The sequence below is a fragment of the Ambystoma mexicanum genome, unplaced genomic scaffold (genome assembly GCF_040938575.1).
Source record: "Ambystoma mexicanum isolate Mex_15411 unplaced genomic scaffold, UKY_AmexF1_1 Mex_scaf10, whole genome shotgun sequence".
Taxonomy (NCBI): domain Eukaryota; kingdom Metazoa; phylum Chordata; class Amphibia; order Caudata; family Ambystomatidae; genus Ambystoma; species Ambystoma mexicanum.
Genome location: NW_027182325.1, coordinates 1,367,690 through 1,386,812, shown reverse-complemented (window position 1 = coordinate 1,386,812; position 19,123 = coordinate 1,367,690). Strand labels below are relative to the sequence as shown.

General features: G+C 47.4%; 44 non-coding genes and 20 pseudogenes across 44 annotated transcripts; all 64 read right to left on the bottom strand.

Annotated features, from left to right (window-relative positions):
* Window positions 1–21: 21 nt before the first annotated feature.
* On the bottom strand, window positions 22–130 carry LOC138543089 (5S ribosomal RNA; annotated as a pseudogene).
* Window positions 131–235: 105 nt separating this feature from the next.
* Window positions 236–354, bottom strand: LOC138548381 (5S ribosomal RNA). Its single transcript, XR_011292185.1, has one exon. It is a non-coding gene; the product is annotated as a 5S ribosomal RNA (ribosomal RNA).
* Window positions 355–460: 106 nt separating this feature from the next.
* LOC138548919 (5S ribosomal RNA) lies at window positions 461–579 on the bottom strand. The gene has a single exon (XR_011292711.1). It is a non-coding gene; the product is annotated as a 5S ribosomal RNA (ribosomal RNA).
* Window positions 580–1,042: 463 nt separating this feature from the next.
* Window positions 1,043–1,151, bottom strand: LOC138545022 (5S ribosomal RNA; annotated as a pseudogene).
* A 106-nt stretch (window positions 1,152–1,257) lies between these two features.
* Window positions 1,258–1,376, bottom strand: LOC138538487 (5S ribosomal RNA). The gene has a single exon (XR_011286584.1). It is a non-coding gene; the product is annotated as a 5S ribosomal RNA (ribosomal RNA).
* Window positions 1,377–1,839: 463 nt separating this feature from the next.
* Window positions 1,840–1,948, bottom strand: LOC138545021 (5S ribosomal RNA; annotated as a pseudogene).
* A 106-nt stretch (window positions 1,949–2,054) lies between these two features.
* LOC138539132 (5S ribosomal RNA) lies at window positions 2,055–2,173 on the bottom strand. The gene has a single exon (XR_011287209.1). It is a non-coding gene; the product is annotated as a 5S ribosomal RNA (ribosomal RNA).
* A 106-nt stretch (window positions 2,174–2,279) lies between these two features.
* LOC138536991 (5S ribosomal RNA) lies at window positions 2,280–2,398 on the bottom strand. Its single transcript, XR_011285144.1, has one exon. It is a non-coding gene; the product is annotated as a 5S ribosomal RNA (ribosomal RNA).
* A 106-nt stretch (window positions 2,399–2,504) lies between these two features.
* Window positions 2,505–2,613, bottom strand: LOC138543088 (5S ribosomal RNA; annotated as a pseudogene).
* Window positions 2,614–2,718: 105 nt separating this feature from the next.
* Window positions 2,719–2,837, bottom strand: LOC138548369 (5S ribosomal RNA). Its single transcript, XR_011292174.1, has one exon. It is a non-coding gene; the product is annotated as a 5S ribosomal RNA (ribosomal RNA).
* A 106-nt stretch (window positions 2,838–2,943) lies between these two features.
* Window positions 2,944–3,052, bottom strand: LOC138543005 (5S ribosomal RNA; annotated as a pseudogene).
* Window positions 3,053–3,515: 463 nt separating this feature from the next.
* On the bottom strand, window positions 3,516–3,624 carry LOC138545020 (5S ribosomal RNA; annotated as a pseudogene).
* Window positions 3,625–3,730: 106 nt separating this feature from the next.
* LOC138547742 (5S ribosomal RNA) lies at window positions 3,731–3,849 on the bottom strand. Its single transcript, XR_011291572.1, has one exon. It is a non-coding gene; the product is annotated as a 5S ribosomal RNA (ribosomal RNA).
* Window positions 3,850–3,955: 106 nt separating this feature from the next.
* On the bottom strand, window positions 3,956–4,074 carry LOC138540922 (5S ribosomal RNA). The gene has a single exon (XR_011288946.1). It is a non-coding gene; the product is annotated as a 5S ribosomal RNA (ribosomal RNA).
* Window positions 4,075–4,180: 106 nt separating this feature from the next.
* On the bottom strand, window positions 4,181–4,289 carry LOC138543087 (5S ribosomal RNA; annotated as a pseudogene).
* Window positions 4,290–4,394: 105 nt separating this feature from the next.
* LOC138548357 (5S ribosomal RNA) lies at window positions 4,395–4,513 on the bottom strand. The gene has a single exon (XR_011292162.1). It is a non-coding gene; the product is annotated as a 5S ribosomal RNA (ribosomal RNA).
* Window positions 4,514–4,619: 106 nt separating this feature from the next.
* Window positions 4,620–4,738, bottom strand: LOC138541749 (5S ribosomal RNA). The gene has a single exon (XR_011289748.1). It is a non-coding gene; the product is annotated as a 5S ribosomal RNA (ribosomal RNA).
* Window positions 4,739–5,201: 463 nt separating this feature from the next.
* Window positions 5,202–5,310, bottom strand: LOC138545019 (5S ribosomal RNA; annotated as a pseudogene).
* A 106-nt stretch (window positions 5,311–5,416) lies between these two features.
* LOC138541621 (5S ribosomal RNA) lies at window positions 5,417–5,535 on the bottom strand. Its single transcript, XR_011289623.1, has one exon. It is a non-coding gene; the product is annotated as a 5S ribosomal RNA (ribosomal RNA).
* Window positions 5,536–5,641: 106 nt separating this feature from the next.
* On the bottom strand, window positions 5,642–5,760 carry LOC138536990 (5S ribosomal RNA). Its single transcript, XR_011285143.1, has one exon. It is a non-coding gene; the product is annotated as a 5S ribosomal RNA (ribosomal RNA).
* Window positions 5,761–5,866: 106 nt separating this feature from the next.
* On the bottom strand, window positions 5,867–5,985 carry LOC138550058 (5S ribosomal RNA). The gene has a single exon (XR_011293822.1). It is a non-coding gene; the product is annotated as a 5S ribosomal RNA (ribosomal RNA).
* Window positions 5,986–6,091: 106 nt separating this feature from the next.
* Window positions 6,092–6,210, bottom strand: LOC138539728 (5S ribosomal RNA). Its single transcript, XR_011287793.1, has one exon. It is a non-coding gene; the product is annotated as a 5S ribosomal RNA (ribosomal RNA).
* Window positions 6,211–6,316: 106 nt separating this feature from the next.
* LOC138542189 (5S ribosomal RNA) lies at window positions 6,317–6,435 on the bottom strand. Its single transcript, XR_011290176.1, has one exon. It is a non-coding gene; the product is annotated as a 5S ribosomal RNA (ribosomal RNA).
* A 463-nt stretch (window positions 6,436–6,898) lies between these two features.
* LOC138545018 (5S ribosomal RNA) lies at window positions 6,899–7,007 on the bottom strand (annotated as a pseudogene).
* A 106-nt stretch (window positions 7,008–7,113) lies between these two features.
* LOC138547741 (5S ribosomal RNA) lies at window positions 7,114–7,232 on the bottom strand. Its single transcript, XR_011291571.1, has one exon. It is a non-coding gene; the product is annotated as a 5S ribosomal RNA (ribosomal RNA).
* Window positions 7,233–7,338: 106 nt separating this feature from the next.
* LOC138536989 (5S ribosomal RNA) lies at window positions 7,339–7,457 on the bottom strand. Its single transcript, XR_011285142.1, has one exon. It is a non-coding gene; the product is annotated as a 5S ribosomal RNA (ribosomal RNA).
* Window positions 7,458–7,563: 106 nt separating this feature from the next.
* LOC138543086 (5S ribosomal RNA) lies at window positions 7,564–7,672 on the bottom strand (annotated as a pseudogene).
* A 105-nt stretch (window positions 7,673–7,777) lies between these two features.
* On the bottom strand, window positions 7,778–7,896 carry LOC138548345 (5S ribosomal RNA). The gene has a single exon (XR_011292151.1). It is a non-coding gene; the product is annotated as a 5S ribosomal RNA (ribosomal RNA).
* Window positions 7,897–8,002: 106 nt separating this feature from the next.
* LOC138548918 (5S ribosomal RNA) lies at window positions 8,003–8,121 on the bottom strand. Its single transcript, XR_011292710.1, has one exon. It is a non-coding gene; the product is annotated as a 5S ribosomal RNA (ribosomal RNA).
* A 463-nt stretch (window positions 8,122–8,584) lies between these two features.
* Window positions 8,585–8,693, bottom strand: LOC138546209 (5S ribosomal RNA; annotated as a pseudogene).
* Window positions 8,694–8,799: 106 nt separating this feature from the next.
* Window positions 8,800–8,918, bottom strand: LOC138538486 (5S ribosomal RNA). Its single transcript, XR_011286583.1, has one exon. It is a non-coding gene; the product is annotated as a 5S ribosomal RNA (ribosomal RNA).
* A 463-nt stretch (window positions 8,919–9,381) lies between these two features.
* Window positions 9,382–9,490, bottom strand: LOC138545017 (5S ribosomal RNA; annotated as a pseudogene).
* Window positions 9,491–9,596: 106 nt separating this feature from the next.
* Window positions 9,597–9,728, bottom strand: LOC138542538 (5S ribosomal RNA; annotated as a pseudogene).
* A 106-nt stretch (window positions 9,729–9,834) lies between these two features.
* LOC138536988 (5S ribosomal RNA) lies at window positions 9,835–9,953 on the bottom strand. Its single transcript, XR_011285141.1, has one exon. It is a non-coding gene; the product is annotated as a 5S ribosomal RNA (ribosomal RNA).
* Window positions 9,954–10,059: 106 nt separating this feature from the next.
* Window positions 10,060–10,168, bottom strand: LOC138543085 (5S ribosomal RNA; annotated as a pseudogene).
* A 105-nt stretch (window positions 10,169–10,273) lies between these two features.
* Window positions 10,274–10,392, bottom strand: LOC138537307 (5S ribosomal RNA). The gene has a single exon (XR_011285447.1). It is a non-coding gene; the product is annotated as a 5S ribosomal RNA (ribosomal RNA).
* A 106-nt stretch (window positions 10,393–10,498) lies between these two features.
* LOC138538485 (5S ribosomal RNA) lies at window positions 10,499–10,617 on the bottom strand. Its single transcript, XR_011286582.1, has one exon. It is a non-coding gene; the product is annotated as a 5S ribosomal RNA (ribosomal RNA).
* A 463-nt stretch (window positions 10,618–11,080) lies between these two features.
* On the bottom strand, window positions 11,081–11,189 carry LOC138545016 (5S ribosomal RNA; annotated as a pseudogene).
* A 106-nt stretch (window positions 11,190–11,295) lies between these two features.
* On the bottom strand, window positions 11,296–11,414 carry LOC138541620 (5S ribosomal RNA). The gene has a single exon (XR_011289622.1). It is a non-coding gene; the product is annotated as a 5S ribosomal RNA (ribosomal RNA).
* Window positions 11,415–11,520: 106 nt separating this feature from the next.
* LOC138536986 (5S ribosomal RNA) lies at window positions 11,521–11,639 on the bottom strand. Its single transcript, XR_011285139.1, has one exon. It is a non-coding gene; the product is annotated as a 5S ribosomal RNA (ribosomal RNA).
* A 106-nt stretch (window positions 11,640–11,745) lies between these two features.
* Window positions 11,746–11,864, bottom strand: LOC138550056 (5S ribosomal RNA). Its single transcript, XR_011293820.1, has one exon. It is a non-coding gene; the product is annotated as a 5S ribosomal RNA (ribosomal RNA).
* A 106-nt stretch (window positions 11,865–11,970) lies between these two features.
* LOC138539727 (5S ribosomal RNA) lies at window positions 11,971–12,089 on the bottom strand. Its single transcript, XR_011287792.1, has one exon. It is a non-coding gene; the product is annotated as a 5S ribosomal RNA (ribosomal RNA).
* Window positions 12,090–12,195: 106 nt separating this feature from the next.
* LOC138542188 (5S ribosomal RNA) lies at window positions 12,196–12,314 on the bottom strand. The gene has a single exon (XR_011290175.1). It is a non-coding gene; the product is annotated as a 5S ribosomal RNA (ribosomal RNA).
* Window positions 12,315–12,777: 463 nt separating this feature from the next.
* On the bottom strand, window positions 12,778–12,886 carry LOC138547059 (5S ribosomal RNA; annotated as a pseudogene).
* Window positions 12,887–12,992: 106 nt separating this feature from the next.
* On the bottom strand, window positions 12,993–13,111 carry LOC138547739 (5S ribosomal RNA). Its single transcript, XR_011291569.1, has one exon. It is a non-coding gene; the product is annotated as a 5S ribosomal RNA (ribosomal RNA).
* Window positions 13,112–13,217: 106 nt separating this feature from the next.
* Window positions 13,218–13,336, bottom strand: LOC138550055 (5S ribosomal RNA). The gene has a single exon (XR_011293819.1). It is a non-coding gene; the product is annotated as a 5S ribosomal RNA (ribosomal RNA).
* Window positions 13,337–13,442: 106 nt separating this feature from the next.
* On the bottom strand, window positions 13,443–13,561 carry LOC138539726 (5S ribosomal RNA). The gene has a single exon (XR_011287791.1). It is a non-coding gene; the product is annotated as a 5S ribosomal RNA (ribosomal RNA).
* Window positions 13,562–13,667: 106 nt separating this feature from the next.
* Window positions 13,668–13,786, bottom strand: LOC138541956 (5S ribosomal RNA). The gene has a single exon (XR_011289948.1). It is a non-coding gene; the product is annotated as a 5S ribosomal RNA (ribosomal RNA).
* A 463-nt stretch (window positions 13,787–14,249) lies between these two features.
* On the bottom strand, window positions 14,250–14,358 carry LOC138546208 (5S ribosomal RNA; annotated as a pseudogene).
* Window positions 14,359–14,464: 106 nt separating this feature from the next.
* Window positions 14,465–14,583, bottom strand: LOC138542289 (5S ribosomal RNA). The gene has a single exon (XR_011290276.1). It is a non-coding gene; the product is annotated as a 5S ribosomal RNA (ribosomal RNA).
* Window positions 14,584–15,046: 463 nt separating this feature from the next.
* LOC138547010 (5S ribosomal RNA) lies at window positions 15,047–15,155 on the bottom strand (annotated as a pseudogene).
* Window positions 15,156–15,261: 106 nt separating this feature from the next.
* On the bottom strand, window positions 15,262–15,380 carry LOC138547738 (5S ribosomal RNA). Its single transcript, XR_011291568.1, has one exon. It is a non-coding gene; the product is annotated as a 5S ribosomal RNA (ribosomal RNA).
* Window positions 15,381–15,486: 106 nt separating this feature from the next.
* Window positions 15,487–15,605, bottom strand: LOC138536985 (5S ribosomal RNA). The gene has a single exon (XR_011285138.1). It is a non-coding gene; the product is annotated as a 5S ribosomal RNA (ribosomal RNA).
* Window positions 15,606–15,711: 106 nt separating this feature from the next.
* On the bottom strand, window positions 15,712–15,830 carry LOC138541122 (5S ribosomal RNA). Its single transcript, XR_011289137.1, has one exon. It is a non-coding gene; the product is annotated as a 5S ribosomal RNA (ribosomal RNA).
* A 106-nt stretch (window positions 15,831–15,936) lies between these two features.
* LOC138540633 (5S ribosomal RNA) lies at window positions 15,937–16,055 on the bottom strand. The gene has a single exon (XR_011288674.1). It is a non-coding gene; the product is annotated as a 5S ribosomal RNA (ribosomal RNA).
* A 106-nt stretch (window positions 16,056–16,161) lies between these two features.
* On the bottom strand, window positions 16,162–16,280 carry LOC138540701 (5S ribosomal RNA). Its single transcript, XR_011288738.1, has one exon. It is a non-coding gene; the product is annotated as a 5S ribosomal RNA (ribosomal RNA).
* A 463-nt stretch (window positions 16,281–16,743) lies between these two features.
* LOC138546207 (5S ribosomal RNA) lies at window positions 16,744–16,852 on the bottom strand (annotated as a pseudogene).
* Window positions 16,853–16,958: 106 nt separating this feature from the next.
* LOC138547737 (5S ribosomal RNA) lies at window positions 16,959–17,077 on the bottom strand. The gene has a single exon (XR_011291567.1). It is a non-coding gene; the product is annotated as a 5S ribosomal RNA (ribosomal RNA).
* Window positions 17,078–17,183: 106 nt separating this feature from the next.
* Window positions 17,184–17,302, bottom strand: LOC138550054 (5S ribosomal RNA). Its single transcript, XR_011293818.1, has one exon. It is a non-coding gene; the product is annotated as a 5S ribosomal RNA (ribosomal RNA).
* Window positions 17,303–17,408: 106 nt separating this feature from the next.
* LOC138539725 (5S ribosomal RNA) lies at window positions 17,409–17,527 on the bottom strand. The gene has a single exon (XR_011287790.1). It is a non-coding gene; the product is annotated as a 5S ribosomal RNA (ribosomal RNA).
* Window positions 17,528–18,200: 673 nt separating this feature from the next.
* LOC138543427 (5S ribosomal RNA) lies at window positions 18,201–18,309 on the bottom strand (annotated as a pseudogene).
* Window positions 18,310–18,414: 105 nt separating this feature from the next.
* On the bottom strand, window positions 18,415–18,533 carry LOC138548334 (5S ribosomal RNA). Its single transcript, XR_011292140.1, has one exon. It is a non-coding gene; the product is annotated as a 5S ribosomal RNA (ribosomal RNA).
* A 106-nt stretch (window positions 18,534–18,639) lies between these two features.
* LOC138540621 (5S ribosomal RNA) lies at window positions 18,640–18,758 on the bottom strand. Its single transcript, XR_011288663.1, has one exon. It is a non-coding gene; the product is annotated as a 5S ribosomal RNA (ribosomal RNA).
* A 106-nt stretch (window positions 18,759–18,864) lies between these two features.
* Window positions 18,865–18,983, bottom strand: LOC138548917 (5S ribosomal RNA). The gene has a single exon (XR_011292709.1). It is a non-coding gene; the product is annotated as a 5S ribosomal RNA (ribosomal RNA).
* Between the last annotated feature and the right edge of the window lie 140 nt (window positions 18,984–19,123).

Sequence of the window (19,123 nt, the reverse complement as noted above, 5' to 3'; positions counted from 1 at the left end):
CCTGAACTTGGAGCACAAAAAAGCCTACAGCACCTGGTATTCCCAGGCGGTCTCCCATCCAGGTACTAACTAGGCCCGACCCTGCTTAGCTACCGAGATCGGGCGCATTCAGTGTGGTGTGGCCGTAGGCTCTGGGCCTAGTGAGTTTGTACTTTTAAGCATCTAGTCGGCTAGACCTTGCAGTTTTGAAAGGCAATTGTGAAATGGCTCACTTCCTGAACTTGGAGCACAAAAAAGCCTACAGCACCTGGTATTCCCAGGTGGTCTCCCATCCAGGTACTAACTAGGCCCGACACTGCTTAGCTTCCGAGATCAGACGAGATCGGGCGCATTCAGTGTGGTGTGGCCGTAGGCTCTGGGCCTAGTGAGTGTTGTACTTTTAAGCATCTAGTCGGCTAGACCTTGCAGTTTTAAAAGGCAATTGAGAAAGGGCTCACTTCCTGAACTTGGAGCACAAAAAAGCCTACAGCACCTGGTATTCCCAGGCGGTCTCCCATCCAGGTACTAACTAGGCCTGACACTGCTTAACTTCCGAGATCAGACGAGATCGGGTGCATTCAGTGTGGTGTGGCCGTAGGCTCTAGGAATGCTAAGAATATTACTCTTATGCATTTGCATTTAGTAAGCTAAGCCATGCAGCCACTTGCAACATGATACCACGCTCATCGCTCGATCAGGCTCGATCAGGCGAGATATATAAGACTGGTGGGCCCATTCAGGACTCCTATGTCTGGTAGGATAACTTTAATTCATCCATCCTGTGTCTGTTGCAGGGAGGTGGAGAGAACAATCAACACAATAATGGTTTTCTTTCATGCCTCTTGAAGGACTCAATATTCTCTGTACTGCATTACATGTGAAAGTCGATTTATTACCCATGAACACACTACCTGTATGCTAATTCTATGTAAAAAGGTAGCTCCAGCCCTCATGATGTTGTCCAACATTTCCGCTATAAAACGGGATACAATTATTTTGGAAACATACCAAATTTGAAAAATAATTGAGAAGTTGCGCAATTACTAATCATGGAGCACAAAAAAGCCTACAGCACCTGGTATTCCCAGGCAGTCTCCCATCCAGGTACTAACTAGGCCTGACCCTGCTTAGCTTCCGAGATCGGGCGCATTCAGTGTGGTGTGGCCGTAGGCTCTGGGCCTAGTGAGTTTTGTACTTTTAAGCATCTAGTCGGCTAGACCTTGCAGTTTTAAAAGGCAATTGAGAAAGGGCTCACTTCCTGAACTTGGAGCACAAAAAAGCCTACAGCACCTGGTATTCCCAGGCGGTCTCCCATCCAGGTACTAACTAGGCCTGACACTGCTTAACTTCCGAGATCAGTCGAGATCGGGTGCATTCAGTGTGGTGTGGCCGTAGGCTCTAGGAATGCTAAGAATATTACTCTTATGCATTTGCATTTAGTAAGCTAAGCCATGCAGCCACTTGCAACATGATACCACGCTCATCGCTCGATCAGGCTCGATCAGGCGAGATATATAAGACTGGTGGGCCCATTCAGGACTCCTATGTCTGGTAGGATAACTTTAATTCATCCATCCTGTGTCTGTTGCAGGGAGGTGGAGAGAACAATCAACACAATAATGGTTTTCTTTCATGCCTCTTGAAGGACTCAATATTCTCTGTACTGCATTACATGTGAAAGTCGATTTATTACCCATGAACACACTACCTGTATGCTAATTCTATGTAAAAAGGTAGCTCCAGCCCTCATGATGTTGTCCAACATTTCCGCTATAAAACGGGATACAATTATTTTGGAAACATACCAAATTTGAAAAATAATTGAGAAGTTGCGCAATTACTAATCATGGAGCACAAAAAAGCCTACAGCACCTGGTATTCCCAGGCAGTCTCCCATCCAGGTACTAACTAGGCCTGACCCTGCTTAGCTTCCGAGATCGGGCGCATTCAGTGTGGTGTGGCCGTAGGCTCTGGGCCTAGTGAGTTTTGTACTTTTAAGCATCTAGTCGGCTAGACCTTGCAGTTTTGAAAGGCAATTGTGAAATGGCTCACTTCCTGAACTTGGAGCACAAAAAAGCCTACAGCACCTGGTATTCCCAGGTGGTCTCCCATCCAGGTACTAACTAGGCCTGACACTGCTTAGCTTCCGAGATCAGACGAGATCGGGCGCAATCAGTGTGGTGTGGCCGTAGGCTCTGGGCCTAGTGAGTTTTGTACTTTTAAGCATCTAGTCAGCTAGACCTTGCAGTTTTGAAAGGCAATTGAGAAATGGCTCACTTCCTGAACTTGGAGCACAAAAAAGCCTACAGCACCTGGTATTCCCAGGCGGTCTCCCATCCAGGTACTAACGAGGCCCGACACTGCTTAGCTTCCGAGATCAGACGAGATCGGGCGCAATCAGTGTGGTGTGGCCGTAGGCTCTGGGCCTAGTGAGTTTTGTACTTTTAAGCATCTAGTCAGCTAGACCTTGCAATTTTGAAAGGCAATTGAGAAATGGCTCACTTCCTGAACTTGGAGCACAAAAAAGCCTACAGCACCTGGTATTCCCAGGCGGTCTCCCATCCAGGTACTAACTAGGCCCGACCCTGCTTAGCTACCGAGATCGGGCGCATTCAGTGTGGTGTGGCCGTAGGCTCTGGGCCTAGTGAGTTTGTACTTTTAAGCATCTAGTCGGCTAGACCTTGCAGTTTTGAAAGGCAATTGTGAAATGGCTCACTTCCTGAACTTGGAGCACAAAAAAGCCTACAGCACCTGGTATTCCCAGGTGGTCTCCCATCCAGGTACTAACTAGGCCCGACACTGCTTAGCTTCCGAGATCAGACGAGATCGGGCGCATTCAGTGTGGTGTGGCCGTAGGCTCTGGGCCTAGTGAGTGTTGTACTTTTAAGCATCTAGTCGGCTAGACCTTGCAGTTTTAAAAGGCAATTGAGAAAGGGCTCACTTCCTGAACTTGGAGCACAAAAAAGCCTACAGCACCTGGTATTCCCAGGCGGTCTCCCATCCAGGTACTAACTAGGCCTGACACTGCTTAACTTCCGAGATCAGGTGCATTCAGTGTGGTGTGGCCGTAGGCTCTAGGAATGCTAAGAATATTACTCTTATGCATTTGCATTTAGTAAGCTAAGCCATGCAGCCACTTGCAACATGATACCACGCTCATCGCTCGATCAGGCTCGATCAGGCGAGATATATAAGACTGGTGGGCCCATTCAGGACTCCTATGTCTGGTAGGATAACTTTAATTCATCCATCCTGTGTCTGTTGCAGGGAGGTGGAGAGAACAATCAACACAATAATGGTTTTCTTTCATGCCTCTTGAAGGACTCAATATTCTCTGTACTGCATTACATGTGAAAGTCGATTTATTACCCATGAACACACTACCTGTATGCTAATTCTATGTAAAAAGGTAGCTCCAGCCCTCATGATGTTGTCCAACATTTCCGCTATAAAACGGGATACAATTATTTTGGAAACATACCAAATTTGAAAAATAATTGAGAAGTTGCGCAATTACTAATCATGGAGCACAAAAAAGCCTACAGCACCTGGTATTCCCAGGCAGTCTCCCATCCAGGTACTAACTAGGCCTGACCCTGCTTAGCTTCCGAGATCGGGCGCATTCAGTGTGGTGTGGCCGTAGGCTCTGGGCCTAGTGAGTTTTGTACTTTTAAGCATCTAGTCGGCTAGACCTTGCAGTTTTGAAAGGCAATTGTGAAATGGCTCACTTCCTGAACTTGGAGCACAAAAAAGCCTACAGCACCTGGTATTCCCAGGTGGTCTCCCATCCAGGTACTAACTAGGCCCGACACTGCTTAGCTTCCGAGATCAGACGAGATCGGGCGCAATCAGTGTGGTGTGGCCGTAGGCTCTGGTCCTAGTGAGTTTTGTACTTTTAAGCATCTAGTCAGCTAGACCTTGCAGTTTTGAAAGGCAATTGAGAAATGGCTCACTTCCTGAACTTGGAGCACAAAAAAGCCTACAGCACCTGGTATTCCCAGGCGGTCTCCCATCCAGGTACTAACGAGGCCCGACACTGCTTAGCTTCCGAGATCAGAGGAGATCGGGCGCAATCAGTGTGGTGTGGCCGTAGGCTCTGGGCCTAGTGAGTTTTGTACTTTTAAGCATCTAGTCAGCTAGACCTTGCAATTTTGAAAGGCAATTGAGAAATGGCTCACTTCCTGAACTTGGAGCACAAAAAAGCCTACAGCACCTGGTATTCCCAGGCGGTCTCCCATCCAGGTACTAACTAGGCCCGACCCTGCTTAGCTACCGAGATCGGGCGCATTCAGTGTGGTGTGGCCGTAGGCTCTGGGCCTAGTGAGTTTGTACTTTTAAGCATCTAGTCGGCTAGACCTTGCAGTTTTGAAAGGCAATTGTGAAATGGCTCACTTCCTGAACTTGGAGCACAAAAAAGCCTACAGCACCTGGTATTCCCAGGTGGTCTCCCATCCAGGTACTAACTAGGCCCGACACTGCTTAGCTTCCGAGATCAGACGAGATCGGGCGCATTCAGTGTGGTGTGGCCGTAGGCTCTGGGCCTAGTGAGTGTTGTACTTTTAAGCATCTAGTCGGCTAGACCTTGCAGTTTTAAAAGGCAATTGAGAAAGGGCTCACTTCCTGAACTTGGAGCACAAAAAAGCCTACAGCACCTGGTATTCCCAGGCAGTCTCCCATCCAGGTACTAACTAGGCCTGACACTGCTTAACTTCCGAGATCAGTCGAGATCGGGTGCATTCAGTGTGGTGTGGCCGTAGGCTCTAGGAATGCTAAGAATATTACTCTTATGCATTTGCATTTAGTAAGCTAAGCCATGCAGCCACTTGCAACATGATACCACGCTCATCGCTCGATCAGGCTCGATCAGGCGAGATATATAAGACTGGTGGGCCCATTCAGGACTCCTATGTCTGGTAGGATAACTTTAATTCATCCATCCTGTGTCTGTTGCAGGGAGGTGGAGAGAACAATCAACACAATAATGGTTTTCTTTCATGCCTCTTGAAGGACTCAATATTCTCTGTACTGCATTACATGTGAAAGTCGATTTATTACCCATGAACACACTACCTGTATGCTAATTCTATGTAAAAAGGTAGCTCCAGCCCTCATGATGTTGTCCAACATTTCCGCTATAAAACGGGATACAATTATTTTGGAAACATACCAAATTTGAAAAATAATTGAGAAGTTGCGCAATTACTAATCATGGAGCACAAAAAAGCCTACAGCACCTGGTATTCCCAGGCAGTCTCCCATCCAGGTACTAACTAGGCCTGACCCTGCTTAGCTTCCGAGATCGGGCGCATTCAGTGTGGTGTGGCCGTAGGCTCTGGGCCTAGTGAGTTTTGTACTTTTAAGCATCTAGTCGGCTAGACCTTGCAGTTTTGAAAGGCAATTGTGAAATGGCTCACTTCCTGAACTTGGAGCACAAAAAAGCCTACAGCACCTGGTATTTCCAGGTGGTCTCCCATCCAGGTACTAACTAGGCCCAACACTGCTTAGCTTCCGAGATCAGACAAGATCGGGCGCAATCAGTGTGGTGTGGCCGTAGGCTCTGGGCCTAGTGAGTTTTGTACTTTTAAGCATCTAGTCAGCTAGACCTTGCAGTTTTGAAAGGCAATTGAGAAATGTCTCACTTCCTGAACTTGGAGCACAAAAAAGCCTACAGCACCTGGTATTCCCAGGCGGTCTCCCATCCAGGTACTAACGAGGCCCGACACTGCTTAGCTTCCGAGATCAGACGAGATCGGGCGCAATCAGTGTGGTGTGGCCGTAGGCTCTGGGCCTAGTGAGTTTTGTACTTTTAAGCATCTAGTCAGCTAGACCTTGCAATTTTGAAAGGCAATTGAGAAATGGCTCACTTCCTGAACTTGGAGCACAAAAAAGCCTACAGCACCTGGTATTCCCAGGCGGTCTCCCATCCAGGTACTAACGAGGCCCGACACTGCTTAGCTTCCGAGATCAGACGAGATCGGGCGCATTCAGTGTGGTGTGGCCGTAGGCTCTGGTTCTTGTGAGTTTTGTACTTTTAAGCATCTAGTCGGCTAGACCTTGCAGTTTTGAAAGGCAATTGAGAAATGGCTCACTTCCTGAACTTGGAGTACAAAAAAGCCTACAGCACCTGGTATTCCCAGGCGGTCTTCCATCCAGGTACTAACTAGGCCCGACACTGCTTAGCTTCTGAGATCAGACGAGATCAGGCACATTCAGTGTGGTGTGGCCGTAGGCTCTGGGCCTAGTGAGTTTTGTACTTTTAAGCATCTAGTCGGCTAGACCTTGCAGTTTTAAAAGGCAATTGAGAAAGGGCTCACTTCCTGAACTTGGAGCACAAAAAAGCCTACAGCACCTGGTATTCCCAGGCGGTCTCCCATCCAGGTACTAACTAGGCCTGACACTGCTTAACTTCTGAGATCAGTCGAGATCGGGTGCATTCAGTGTGGTGTGGCCGTAGGCTCTAGGAATGCTAAGAATATTACTCTTATGCATTTGCATTTAGTAAGCTAAGCCATGCAGCCACTTGCAACATGATACCACGCTCATCGCTCGATCAGGCTCGATCAGGCGAGATATATAAGACTGGTGGGCCCATTCAGGACTCCTATGTCTGGTAGGATAACTTTAATTCATCCATCCTGTGTCTGTTGCAGGGAGGTGGAGAGAACAATCAACACAATAATGGTTTTCTTTCATGCCTCTTGAAGGACTCAATATTCTCTGTACTGCATTACATGTGAAAGTCGATTTATTACCCATGAACACACTACCTGTATGCTAATTCTATGTAAAAAGGTAGCTCCAGCCCTCATGATGTTGTCCAACATTTCCGCTATAAAACGGGATACAATTATTTTGGAAACATACCAAATTTGAAAAATAATTGAGAAGTTGCGCAATTACTAATCATGGAGCACAAAAAAGCCTACAGCACCTGGTATTCCCAGGCAGTCTCCCATCCAGGTACTAACTAGGCCTGACCCTGCTTAGCTTCCGAGATCGGGCGCATTCAGTGTGGTGTGGCCGTAGGCTCTGGGCCTAGTGAGTTTTGTACTTTTAAGCATCTAGTCGGCTAGACCTTGCAGTTTTGAAAGGCAATTGTGAAATGGCTCACTTCCTGAACTTGGAGCACAAAAAAGCCTACAGCACCTGGTATTCCCAGGTGGTCTCCCATCCAGGTACTAACTAGGCCCGACACTGCTTAGCTTCCGAGATCAGACGAGATCGGGCGCAATCAGTGTGGTGTGGCCGTAGGCTCTGGGCCTAGTGAGTTTTGTACTTTTAAGCATCTAGTCAGCTAGACCTTGCAGTTTTGAAAGGCAATTGAGAAATGGCTCACTTCCTGAACTTGGAGCACAAAAAAGCCTACAGCACCTGGTATTCCCAGGCGGTCTCCCATCCAGGTACTAACGAGGCCCGACACTGCTTAGCTTCCGAGATCAGACGAGATCGGGCGCAATCAGTGTGGTGTGGCCGTAGGCTCTGGGCCTAGTGAGTTTTGTACTTTTAAGCATCTAGTCAGCTAGACCTTGCAATTTTGAAAGGCAATTGAGAAATGGCTCACTTCCTGAACTTGGAGCACAAAAAAGCCTACAGCACCTGGTATTCCCAGGCGGTCTCCCATCCAGGTACTAACTAGGCCCGACCCTGCTTAGCTACCGAGATCGGGCGCATTCAGTGTGGTGTGGCCGTAGGCTCTGGGCCTAGTGAGTTTGTACTTTTAAGCATCTAGTCGGCTAGACCTTGCAGTTTTGAAAGGCAATTGTGAAATGGCTCACTTCCTGAACTTGGAGCACAAAAAAGCCTACAGCACCTGGTATTCCCAGGTGGTCTCCCATCCAGGTACTAACTAGGCCCGACACTGCTTAGCTTCCGAGATCAGACGAGATCGGGCGCATTCAGTGTGGTGTGGCCGTAGGCTCTGGGCCTAGTGAGTGTTGTACTTTTAAGCATCTAGTCGGCTAGACCTTGCAGTTTTAAAAGGCAATTGAGAAAGGGCTCACTTCCTGAACTTGGAGCACAAAAAAGCCTACAGCACCTGGTATTCCCAGGCGGTCTCCCATCCAGGTACTAACTAGGCCTGACACTGCTTAACTTCCGAGATCAGACGAGATCGGGTGCATTCAGTGTGGTGTGGCCGTAGGCTCTAGGAATGCTAAGAATATTACTCTTATGCATTTGCATTTAGTAAGCTAAGCCATGCAGCCACTTGCAACATGATACCACGCTCATCGCTCGATCAGGCTCGATCAGGCGAGATATATAAGACTGGTGGGCCCATTCAGGACTCCTATGTCTGGTAGGATAACTTTAATTCATCCATCCTGTGTCTGTTGCAGGGAGGTGGAGAGAACAATCAACACAATAATGGTTTTCTTTCATGCCTCTTGAAGGACTCAATATTCTCTGTACTGCATTACATGTGAAAGTCGATTTATTACCCATGAACACACTACCTGTATGCTAATTCTATGTAAAAAGGTAGCTCCAGCCCTCATGATGTTGTCCAACATTTCCGCTATAAAACGGGATACAATTATTTTGGAAACATACCAAATTTGAAAAATAATTGAGAAGTTGCGCAATTACTAATCATGGAGCACAAAAAAGCCTACAGCACCTGGTATTCCCAGGCAGTCTCCCATCCAGGTACTAACTAGGCCTGACCCTGCTTAGCTTCCGAGATCGGGCACATTCAGTGTGGTGTGGCCGTAGGCTCTGGGCCTAGTGAGTTTTGTACTTTTAAGCATCTAGTCGGCTAGACCTTGCAGTTTTAAAAGGCAATTGAGAAAGGGCTCACTTCCTGAACTTGGAGCACAAAAAAGCCTACAGCACCTGGTATTCCCAGGCGGTCTCCCATCCAGGTACTAACTAGGCCTGACACTGCTTAACTTCCGAGATCAGTCGAGATCGGGTGCATTCAGTGTGGTGTGGCCGTAGGCTCTAGGAATGCTAAGAATATTACTCTTATGCATTTGCATTTAGTAAGCTAAGCCATGCAGCCACTTGCAACATGATACCACGCTCATCGCTCGATCAGGCTCGATCAGGCGAGATATATAAGACTGGTGGGCCCATTCAGGACTCCTATGTCTGGTAGGATAACTTTAATTCATCCATCCTGTGTCTGTTGCAGGGAGGTGGAGAGAACAATCAACACAATAATGGTTTTCTTTCATGCCTCTTGAAGGACTCAATATTCTCTGTACTGCATTACATGTGAAAGTCGATTTATTACCCATGAACACACTACCTGTATGCTAATTCTATGTAAAAAGGTAGCTCCAGCCCTCATGATGTTGTCCAACATTTCCGCTATAAAACGGGATACAATTATTTTGGAAACATACCAAATTTGAAAAATAATTGAGAAGTTGCGCAATTACTAATCATGGAGCACAAAAAAGCCTACAGCACCTGGTATTCCCAGGCAGTCTCCCATCCAGGTACTAACTAGGCCTGACCCTGCTTAGCTTCCGAGATCGGGCGCATTCAGTGTGGTGTGGCCGTAGGCTCTGGGCCTAGTGAGTTTTGTACTTTTAAGCATCTAGTCGGCTAGACCTTGCAGTTTTGAAAGGCAATTGTGAAATGGCTCACTTCCTGAACTTGGAGCACAAAAAAGCCTACAGCACCTGGTATTCCCAGGTGGTATTCCCAGGTGGTCTCCCATCCAGGTACTAACTAGGCCCGACACTGCTTAGCTTCCGAGATCAGACGAGATCGGGCGCAATCAGTGTGGTGTGGCCGTAGGCTCTGGGCCTAGTGAGTTTTGTACTTTTAAGCATCTAGTCAGCTAGACCTTGCAGTTTTGAAAGGCAATTGAGAAATGGCTCACTTCCTGAACTTGGAGCACAAAAAAGCCTACAGCACCTGGTATTCCCAGGCGGTCTCCCATCCAGGTACTAACGAGGCCCGACACTGCTTAGCTTCCGAGATCAGACGAGATCGGGCGCAATCAGTGTGGTGTGGCCGTAGGCTCTGGGCCTAGTGAGTTTTGTACTTTTAAGCATCTAGTCAGCTAGACCTTGCAATTTTGAAAGGCAATTGAGAAATGGCTCACTTCCTGAACTTGGAGCACAAAAAAGCCTACAGCACCTGGTATTCCCAGGCGGTCTCCCATCCAGGTACTAACTAGGCCCGACCCTGCTTAGCTACCGAGATCGGGCGCATTCAGTGTGGTGTGGCCGTAGGCTCTGGGCCTAGTGAGTTTGTACTTTTAAGCATCTAGTCGGCTAGACCTTGCAGTTTTGAAAGGCAATTGTGAAATGGCTCACTTCCTGAACTTGGAGCACAAAAAAGCCTACAGCACCTGGTATTCCCAGGTGGTCTCCCATCCAGGTACTAACTAGGCCCGACACTGCTTAGCTTCCGAGATCAGATGAGATCGGGCGCATTCAGTGTGGTGTGGCCGTAGGCTCTGGGCCTAGTGAGTGTTGTACTTTTAAGCATCTAGTCGGCTAGACCTTGCAGTTTTAAAAGGCAATTGAGAAAGGGCTCACTTCCTGAACTTGGAGCACAAAAAAGCCTACAGCACCTGGTATTCCCAGGCGGTCTCCCATCCAGGTACTAACTAGGCCTGACACTGCTTAACTTCCGAGATCAGTCGAGATCGGGTGCATTCAGTGTGGTGTGGCCGTAGGCTCTAGGAATGCTAAGAATATTACTCTTATGCATTTGCATTTAGTAAGCTAAGCCATGCAGCCACTTGCAACATGATACCACGCTCATCGCTCGATCAGGCTCGATCAGGCGAGATATATAAGACTGGTGGGCCCATTCAGGACTCCTATGTCTGGTAGGATAACTTTAATTCATCCATCCTGTGTCTGTTGCAGGGAGGTGGAGAGAACAATCAACACAATAATGGTTTTCTTTCATGCCTCTTGAAGGACTCAATATTCTCTGTACTGCATTACATGTGAAAGTCGATTTATTACCCATGAACACACTACCTGTATGCTAATTCTATGTAAAAAGGTAGCTCCAGCCCTCATGATGTTGTCCAACATTTCCGCTATAAAACGGGATACAATTATTTTGGAAACATACCAAATTTGAAAAATAATTGAGAAGTTGCGCAATTACTAATCATGGAGCACAAAAAAGCCTACAGCACCTGGTATTCCCAGGCAGTCTCCCATCCAGGTACTAACTAGGCCTGACCCTGCTTAGCTTCCGAGATCGGGCGCATTCAGTGTGGTGTGGCCGTAGGCTCTGGGCCTAGTGAGTTTTGTACTTTTAAGCATCTAGTCGGCTAGACCTTGCAGTTTTGAAAGGCAATTGTGAAATGGCTCACTTCCTGAACTTGGAGCACAAAAAAGCCTACAGCACCTGGTATTTCCAGGTGGTCTCCCATCCAGGTACTAACTAGGCCCAACACTGCTTAGCTTCCGAGATCAGACAAGATCGGGCGCAATCAGTGTGGTGTGGCCGTAGGCTCTGGGCCTAGTGAGTTTTGTACTTTTAAGCAACTAGTCAGCTAGACCTTGCAGTTTTGAAAGGCAATTGAGAAATGGCTCACTTCCTGAACTTGGAGCACAAAAAAGCCTACAGCACCTGGTATTCCCAGGCGGTCTCCCATCCAGGTACTAACGAGGCCCGACACTGCTTAGCTTCCGAGATCAGACGAGATCGGGCGCAATCAGTGTGGTGTGGCCGTAGGCTCTGGGCCTAGTGAGTTTTGTACTTTTAAGCATCTAGTCAGCTAGACCTTGCAATTTTGAAAGGCAATTGAGAAATGGCTCACTTCCTGAACTTGGAGCACAAAAAAGCCTACAGCACCTGGTATTCCCAGGCGGTCTCCCATCCAGGTACTAACGAGGCCCGACACTGCTTAGCTTCCGAGATCAGACGAGATCGGGCGCATTCAGTGTGGTGTGGCCGTAGGCTCTGGTTCTTGTGAGTTTTGTACTTTTAAGCATCTAGTCGGCTAGACCTTGCAGTTTTGAAAGGCAATTGAGAAATGGCTCACTTCCTGAACTTGGAGTACAAAAAAGCCTACAGCACCTGGTATTCCCAGGCGGTCTTCCATCCAGGTACTAACTAGGCCCGACACTGCTTAGCTTCTGAGATCAGACGAGATCAGGCACATTCAGTGTGGTGTGGCCGTAGGCTCTGGGCCTAGTGAGTTTTGTACTTTTAAGCATCTAGTCGGCTAGACCTTGCAGTTTTAAAAGGCAATTGAGAAAGGGCTCACTTCCTGAACTTGGAGCACAAAAAAGCCTACAGCACCTGGTATTCCCAGGCGGTCTCCCATCCAGGTACTAACTAGGCCTGACACTGCTTAACTTCTGAGATCAGTCGAGATCGGGTGCATTCAGTGTGGTGTGGCCGTAGGCTCTAGGAATGCTAAGAATATTACTCTTATGCATTTGCATTTAGTAAGCTAAGCCATGCAGCCACTTGCAACATGATACCACGCTCATCGCTCGATCAGGCTCGATCAGGCGAGATATATAAGACTGGTGGGCCCATTCATTACTCCTATGTCTGGTAGGATAACTTTAATTCATCCATCCTGTGTCTGTTGCAGGGAGGTGGAGAGAACAATCAACACAATAATGGTTTTCTTTCATGCCTCTTGAAGGACTCAATATTCTCTGTACTGCATTACATGTGAAAGTCGATTTATTACCCATGAACACACTACCTGTATGCTAATTCTATGTAAAAAGGTAGCTCCAGCCCTCATGATGTTGTCCAACATTTCCGCTATAAAACGGGATACAATTATTTTGGAAACATACCAAATTTGAAAAATAATTGAGAAGTTGCGCAATTACTAATCATGGAGCACAAAAAAGCCTACAGCACCTGGTATTCCCAGGCAGTCTCCCATCCAGGTACTAACTAGGCCTGATCCTGCTTAGCTTCCGAGATCGGGCACATTCAGTGTGGTGTGGCCGTAGGCTCTGGGCCTAGTGAGTTTTGTACTTTTAAGCATCTAGTCGGCTAGACCTTGCAGTTTTGAAAGGCAATTGTGAAATGGCTCACTTCCTGAACTTGGAGCACAAAAAAGCCTACAGCACCTGGTATTCCCAGGTGGTCTCCCATCCAGGTACTAACTAGGCCCGACACTGCTTAGCTTCCGAGATCAGACGAGATCGGGCGCAATCAGTGTGGTGTGGCCGTAGGCTCTGGGCTTAGTGAGTTTTGTACTTTTAAGCATCTAGTCAGCTAGACCTTGCAGTTTTGAAAGGCAATTGAGAAATGGCTCACTTCCTGAACTTGGAGCACAAAAAAGCCTACAGCACCTGGTATTCCCAGGCGGTCTCCCATCCAGGTACTAACGAGGCCCGACACTGCTTAGCTTCCGAGATCAGACGAGATCGGGCGCATTCAGTGTGGTGTGGCCGTAGGCTCTGGTTCTTGTGAGTTTTGTACTTTTAAGCATCTAGTCGGCTAGACCTTGCAGTTTTGAAAGGCAATTGAGAAATGGCTCACTTCCTGAACTTGGAGTACAAAAAAGCCTACAGCACCTGGTATTCCCAGGCGGTCTTCCATCCAGGTACTAACTAGGCCCGACACTGCTTAGCTTCTGAGATCAGACGAGATCAGGCACATTCAGTGTGGTGTGGCCGTAGGCTCTGGGCCTAGTGAGTTTTGTACTTTTAAGCATCTAGTCGGCTAGACCTTGCAGTTTTAAAAGGCAATTGAGAAAGGGCTCACTTCCTGAACTTGGAGCACAAAAAAGCCTACAGCACCTGGTATTCCCAGGCGGTCTCCCATCCAGGTACTAACTAGGCCTGACACTGCTTAACTTCCAAGATCAGTCGAGATCGGGTGCATTCAGTGTGGTGTGGCCGTAGGCTCTAGGAATGCTAAGAATATTACTCTTATGCATTTGCATTTAGTAAGCTAAGCCATGCAGCCACTTGCAACATGATACCACGCTCATCGCTCGATCAGGCTCGATCAGGCGAGATATATAAGACTGGTGGGCCCATTCAGGACTCCTATGTCTGGTAGGATAACTTTAATTCATCCATCCTGTGTCTGTTGCAGGGAGGTGGAGAGAACAATCAACACAATAATGGTTTTCTTTCATGCCTCTTGAAGGACTCAATATTCTCTGTACTGCATTACATGTGAAAGTCGATTTATTACCCATGAACACACTACCTGTATGCTAATTCTATGTAAAAAGGTAGCTCCAGCCCTCATGATGTTGTCCAACATTTCCGCTATAAAACGGGATACAATTATTTTGGAAACATACCAAATTTGAAAAATAATTGAGAAGTTGCGCAATTACTAATCATGGAGCACAAAAAAGCCTACAGCACCTGGTATTCCCAGGCAGTCTCCCATCCAGGTACTAACTAGGCCTGACCCTGCTTAGCTTCCGAGATCGGGCACATTCAGTGTGGTGTGGCCGTAGGCTCTGGGCCTAGTGAGTTTTGTACTTTTAAGCATCTAGTCGGCTAGACCTTGCAGTTTTAAAAGGCAATTGAGAAAGGGCTCACTTCCTGAACTTGGAGCACAAAAAAGCCTACAGCACCTGGTATTCCCAGGCGGTCTCCCATCCAGGTACTAACTAGGCCTGACACTGCTTAACTTCCGAGATCAGTCGAGATCGGGTGCATTCAGTGTGGTGTGGCGGTAGGCTCTAGGAATGCTAAGAATATTACTCTTATGCATTTGCATTTAGTAAGCTAAGCCATGCAGCCACTTGCAACATGATACCACGCTCATCGCTCGATCAGGCTCGATCAGGCGAGATATATAAGACTGGTGGGCCCATTCAGGACTCCTATGTCTGGTAGGATAACTTTAATTCATCCATCCTGTGTCTGTTGCAGGGAGGTGGAGAGAACAATCAACACAATAATGGTTTTCTTTCATGCCTCTTGAAGGACTCAATATTCTCTGTACTGCATTACATGTGAAAGTCGATTTATTACCCATGAACACACTACCTGTATGCTAATTCTATGTAAAAAGGTAGCTCCAGCCCTCATGATGTTGTCCAACATTTCCGCTATAAAACGGGATACAATTATTTTGGAAACATACCAAATTTGAAAAATAATTGAGAAGTTGCGCAATTACTAATCATGGAGCACAAAAAAGCCTACAGCACCTGGTATTCCCAGGCAGTCTCCCATCCAGGTACTAACTAGGCTTGACCCTGCTTAGCTTCCGAGATCGGGCGCATTCAGTGTGGTGTGGCCGTAGGCTCTGGGCCTAGTGAGTTTTGTACTTTTAAGCATCTAGTCGGCTAGACCTTGCAGTTTTGAAAGGCAATTGTGAAATGGCTCACTTCCTGAACTTGGAGCACAAAAAAGCCTACAGCACCTGGTATTCCCAGGTGGTCTCCCATCCAGGTACTAACTAGGCCCGACACTGCTTAGCTTCCGAGATCAGACGAGATCGGGCGCAATCAGTGTGGTGTGGCCGTAGGCTCTGGGCCTAGTGAGTTTTGTACTTTTAAGCATCTAGTCAGCTAGACCTTGCAGTTTTGAAAGGCAATTGAGAAATGGCTCACTTCCTGAACTTGGAGCACAAAAAAGCCTACAGCACCTGGTATTCCCAGGCGGTCTCCCATCCAGGTACTAACGAGGCCCGACACTGCTTAGCTTCCGAGATCAGACGAGATCGGGCGCAATCAGTGTGGTGTGGCCGTAGGCTCTGGGCCTAGTGAGTTTTGTACTTTTAAGCATCTAGTCAGCTAGACCTTGCAATTTTGAAAGGCAATTGAGAAATGGCTCACTTCCTGAACTTGGAGCACAAAAAAGCCTACAGCACCTGGTATTCCCAGGTGGTCTCCCATCCAGGTACTAACTAGGCCCGACACTGCTTAGCTTCCGAGATCAGACGAGATGGGGCGCATTCAGTGTGGTGTGGCCGTAGGCTCTGGGCCTAGTGAGTTTTGTACTTTTAAGCATCTAGTCGGCTAGACCTTGCAGTTTTGAAAGGCAATTGAGAAATGGCTCACTTCCTGAACTTGGAGTACAAAAAAGCCTACAGCACCTGGTATTCCCAGGCGGTCTCCCATCCAGGTACTAACTAGGCCCGACACTGCTTAGCTTCTGAGATCAGACGAGATCAGGCGCATTCAGTGTGGTGTGGCCGTAGGCTCTGGGCCTAGTGAGTGTTGTACTTTTAAGCATCTAGTCGGCTAGACCTTGCAGTTTTAAAAGGCAATTGAGAAAGGGCTCACTTCCTGAACTTGGAGCACAAAAAAGCCTACAGCACCTGGTATTCCCAGGCGGTCTCCCATCCAGGTACTAACTAGGCCTGACACTGCTTAACTTCTGAGATCAGACGAGATCGGGTGCATTCAGTGTGGTGTGGCCGTAGGCTCTAGGAATGCTAAGAATATTACTCTTATGCATTTGCATTTAGTAAGCTAAGCCATGCAGCCACTTGCAACATGATACCACGCTCATCGCTCGATCAGGCTCGATCAGGCGAGATATATAAGACTGGTGGGCCCATTCAGGACTCCTATGTCTGGTAGGATAACTTTAATTCATCCATCCTGTGTCTGTTGCAGGGAGGTGGAGAGAACAATCAACACAATAATGGTTTTCTTTCATGCCTCTTGAAGGACTCAATATTCTCTGTACTGCATTACATGTGAAAGTCGATTTATTACCCATGAACACACTACCTGTATGCTAATTCTATGTAAAAAGGTAGCTCCAGCCTTCATGATGTTGTCCAACATTTCCGCTATAAAACGGGATACAATTATTTTGGAAACATACCAAATTTGAAAAATAATTGAGAAGTTGCGCAATTACTAATCATGGAGCACAAAAAAGCCTACAGCACCTGGTATTCCCAGGCAGTCTCCCATCCAGGTACTAACTAGGCCTGACCCTGCTTAGCTTCCGAGATCGGGCACATTCAGTGTGGTGTGGCCGTAGGCTCTGGGCCTAGTGAGTTTTGTACTTTTAAGCATCTAGTCGGCTAGACCTTGCAGTTTTGAAAGGCAATTGTGAAATGGCTCACTTCCTGAACTTGGAGCACAAAAAAGCCTACAGCACCTGGTATTCCCAGGTGGTCTCCCATCCAGGTACTAACTAGGCCCGACACTGCTTAGCTTCCGAGATCAGACGAGATCGGGCGCAATCAGTGTGGTGTGGCCGTAGGCTCTGGGCCTAGTGAGTTTTGTACTTTTAAGCATCTAGTCAGCTAGACCTTGCAGTTTTGAAAGGCAATTGAGAAATGGCTCACTTCCTGAACTTGGAGCACAAAAAAGCCTACAGCACCTGGTATTCCCAGGCGGTCTCCCATCCAGGTACTAACGAGGCCCGACACTGCTTAGCTTCCGAGATCAGACGAGATCGGGCGCATTCAGTGTGGTGTGGCCGTAGGCTCTGGTTCTTGTGAGTTTTGTACTTTTAAGCATCTAGTCGGCTAGACCTTGCAGTTTTGAAAGGCAATTGAGAAATGGCTCACTTCCTGAACTTGGAGTACAAAAAAGCCTACAGCACCTGGTATTCCCAGGCGGTCTTCCATCCAGGTACTAACTAGGCCCGACACTGCTTAGCTTCTGAGATCAGACGAGATCAGGCACATTCAGTGTGGTGTGGCCGTAGGCTCTAGGCCTAGTGAGTTTTGTACTTTTAAGCATCTAGTCGGCTAGACCTTGCAGTTTTAAAAGGCAATTGAGAAAGGGCTCACTTCCTGAACTTGGAGCACAAAAAAGCCTACAGCACCTGGTATTCCCAGGCACTAACTAGGCCTGACACTGCTTAACTTCTGAGATCAGTCGAGATCGGGTGCATTCAGTGTGGTGTGGCCGTAGGCTCTAGGAATGCTAAGAATATTACTCTTATGCATTTGCATTTAGTAAGATAAGCCATGCAGCCACTAGCAACATGATACCACGCTCATCGCTCGATCAGGCTCGATCAGGCGAGATATATAAGACTGGTGGGCCCATTCAGGACTCCTATGTCTGGTAGGATAACTTTAATTCATCCATCCTGTGTCTGTTGCAGGGAGGTGGAGAGAACAATCAACACAATAATGGTTTTCTTTCATGCCTCTTGAAGGACTCAATATTCTCTGTACTGCATTACATGTGAAAGTTGATTTATTACCCATGAACACACTACCTGTATGCTAATTCTATGTAAAAAGGTAGCTCCAGCCCTCATGATGTTGTCCAACATTTCCGCTATAAAACGGGATACAATTATTTTGGAAACATACCAAATTTGAAAAATAATTGAGAAGTTGCGCAATTACTAATCATGGAGCACAAAAAAAGCCTACAGCACCTGGTATTCCCAGGCAGTCTCCCATCCAGGTACTAACTAGGCCCGACCCTGCTTAGCTTCCGAGATCGGGCGCATTCAGTGTGGTGTGGCCGTAGGCTCTGGGCCTAGTGAGTTTGTACTTTTAAGCATCTAGTCGGCTAGACCTTGCAGTTTTGAAAGGCAATTGTGAAATGGCTCACTTCCTGAACTTGGAGCACAAAAAAGCCTACAGCACCTGGTATTCCCAGGTGGTCTCCCATCCAGGTACTAACTAGGCCCGACACTGCTTAGCTTCCGAGATCAGACGAGATCGGGCGCATTCAGTGTGGTGTGGCCGTAGGCTCTGGGCCTAGTGAGTTTTGTACTTTTAAGCATCTAGTCGGCTAGACCTTGCAGTTTTGAAAGGCAATTGAGAAATGGCTCACTTCCTGAACTTGGAGTACAAAAAAGCCTACAGCACCTGGTATTCCCAGGCGGTCTCCCATCCAGGTACTAACTAGGCCCGACACTGCTTAGCTTCTGAGATCAGACGAGATCAGGCGCATTCAGTGTGGTGTGGCCGTAGGCTCTGGGCCTAGTGAGTGTTGTACTTTTAAGCATCTAGTCGGCTAGACCTTGCAGTTTTAAAAGGCAATTGAGAAAGGGCTCACTTCCTGAACTTGGAGCACAAAAAAGCCTACAGCACCTGGTATTCCCAGGCGGTCTCCCATCCAGGTACTAACTAGGCCTGACACTGCTTAACTTCCGAGATCAGACGAGATCGGGTGCATTCAGTGTGGTGTGGCCGTAGGCTCTAGGAATGCTAAGAATATTACTCTTATGCATTTGCATTTAGTAAGCTAAGCCATGCAGCCACTTGCAACATGATACCACGCTCATCGCTCGATCAGGCTCGATCAGGCGAGATATATAAGACTGGTGGGCCCATTCAG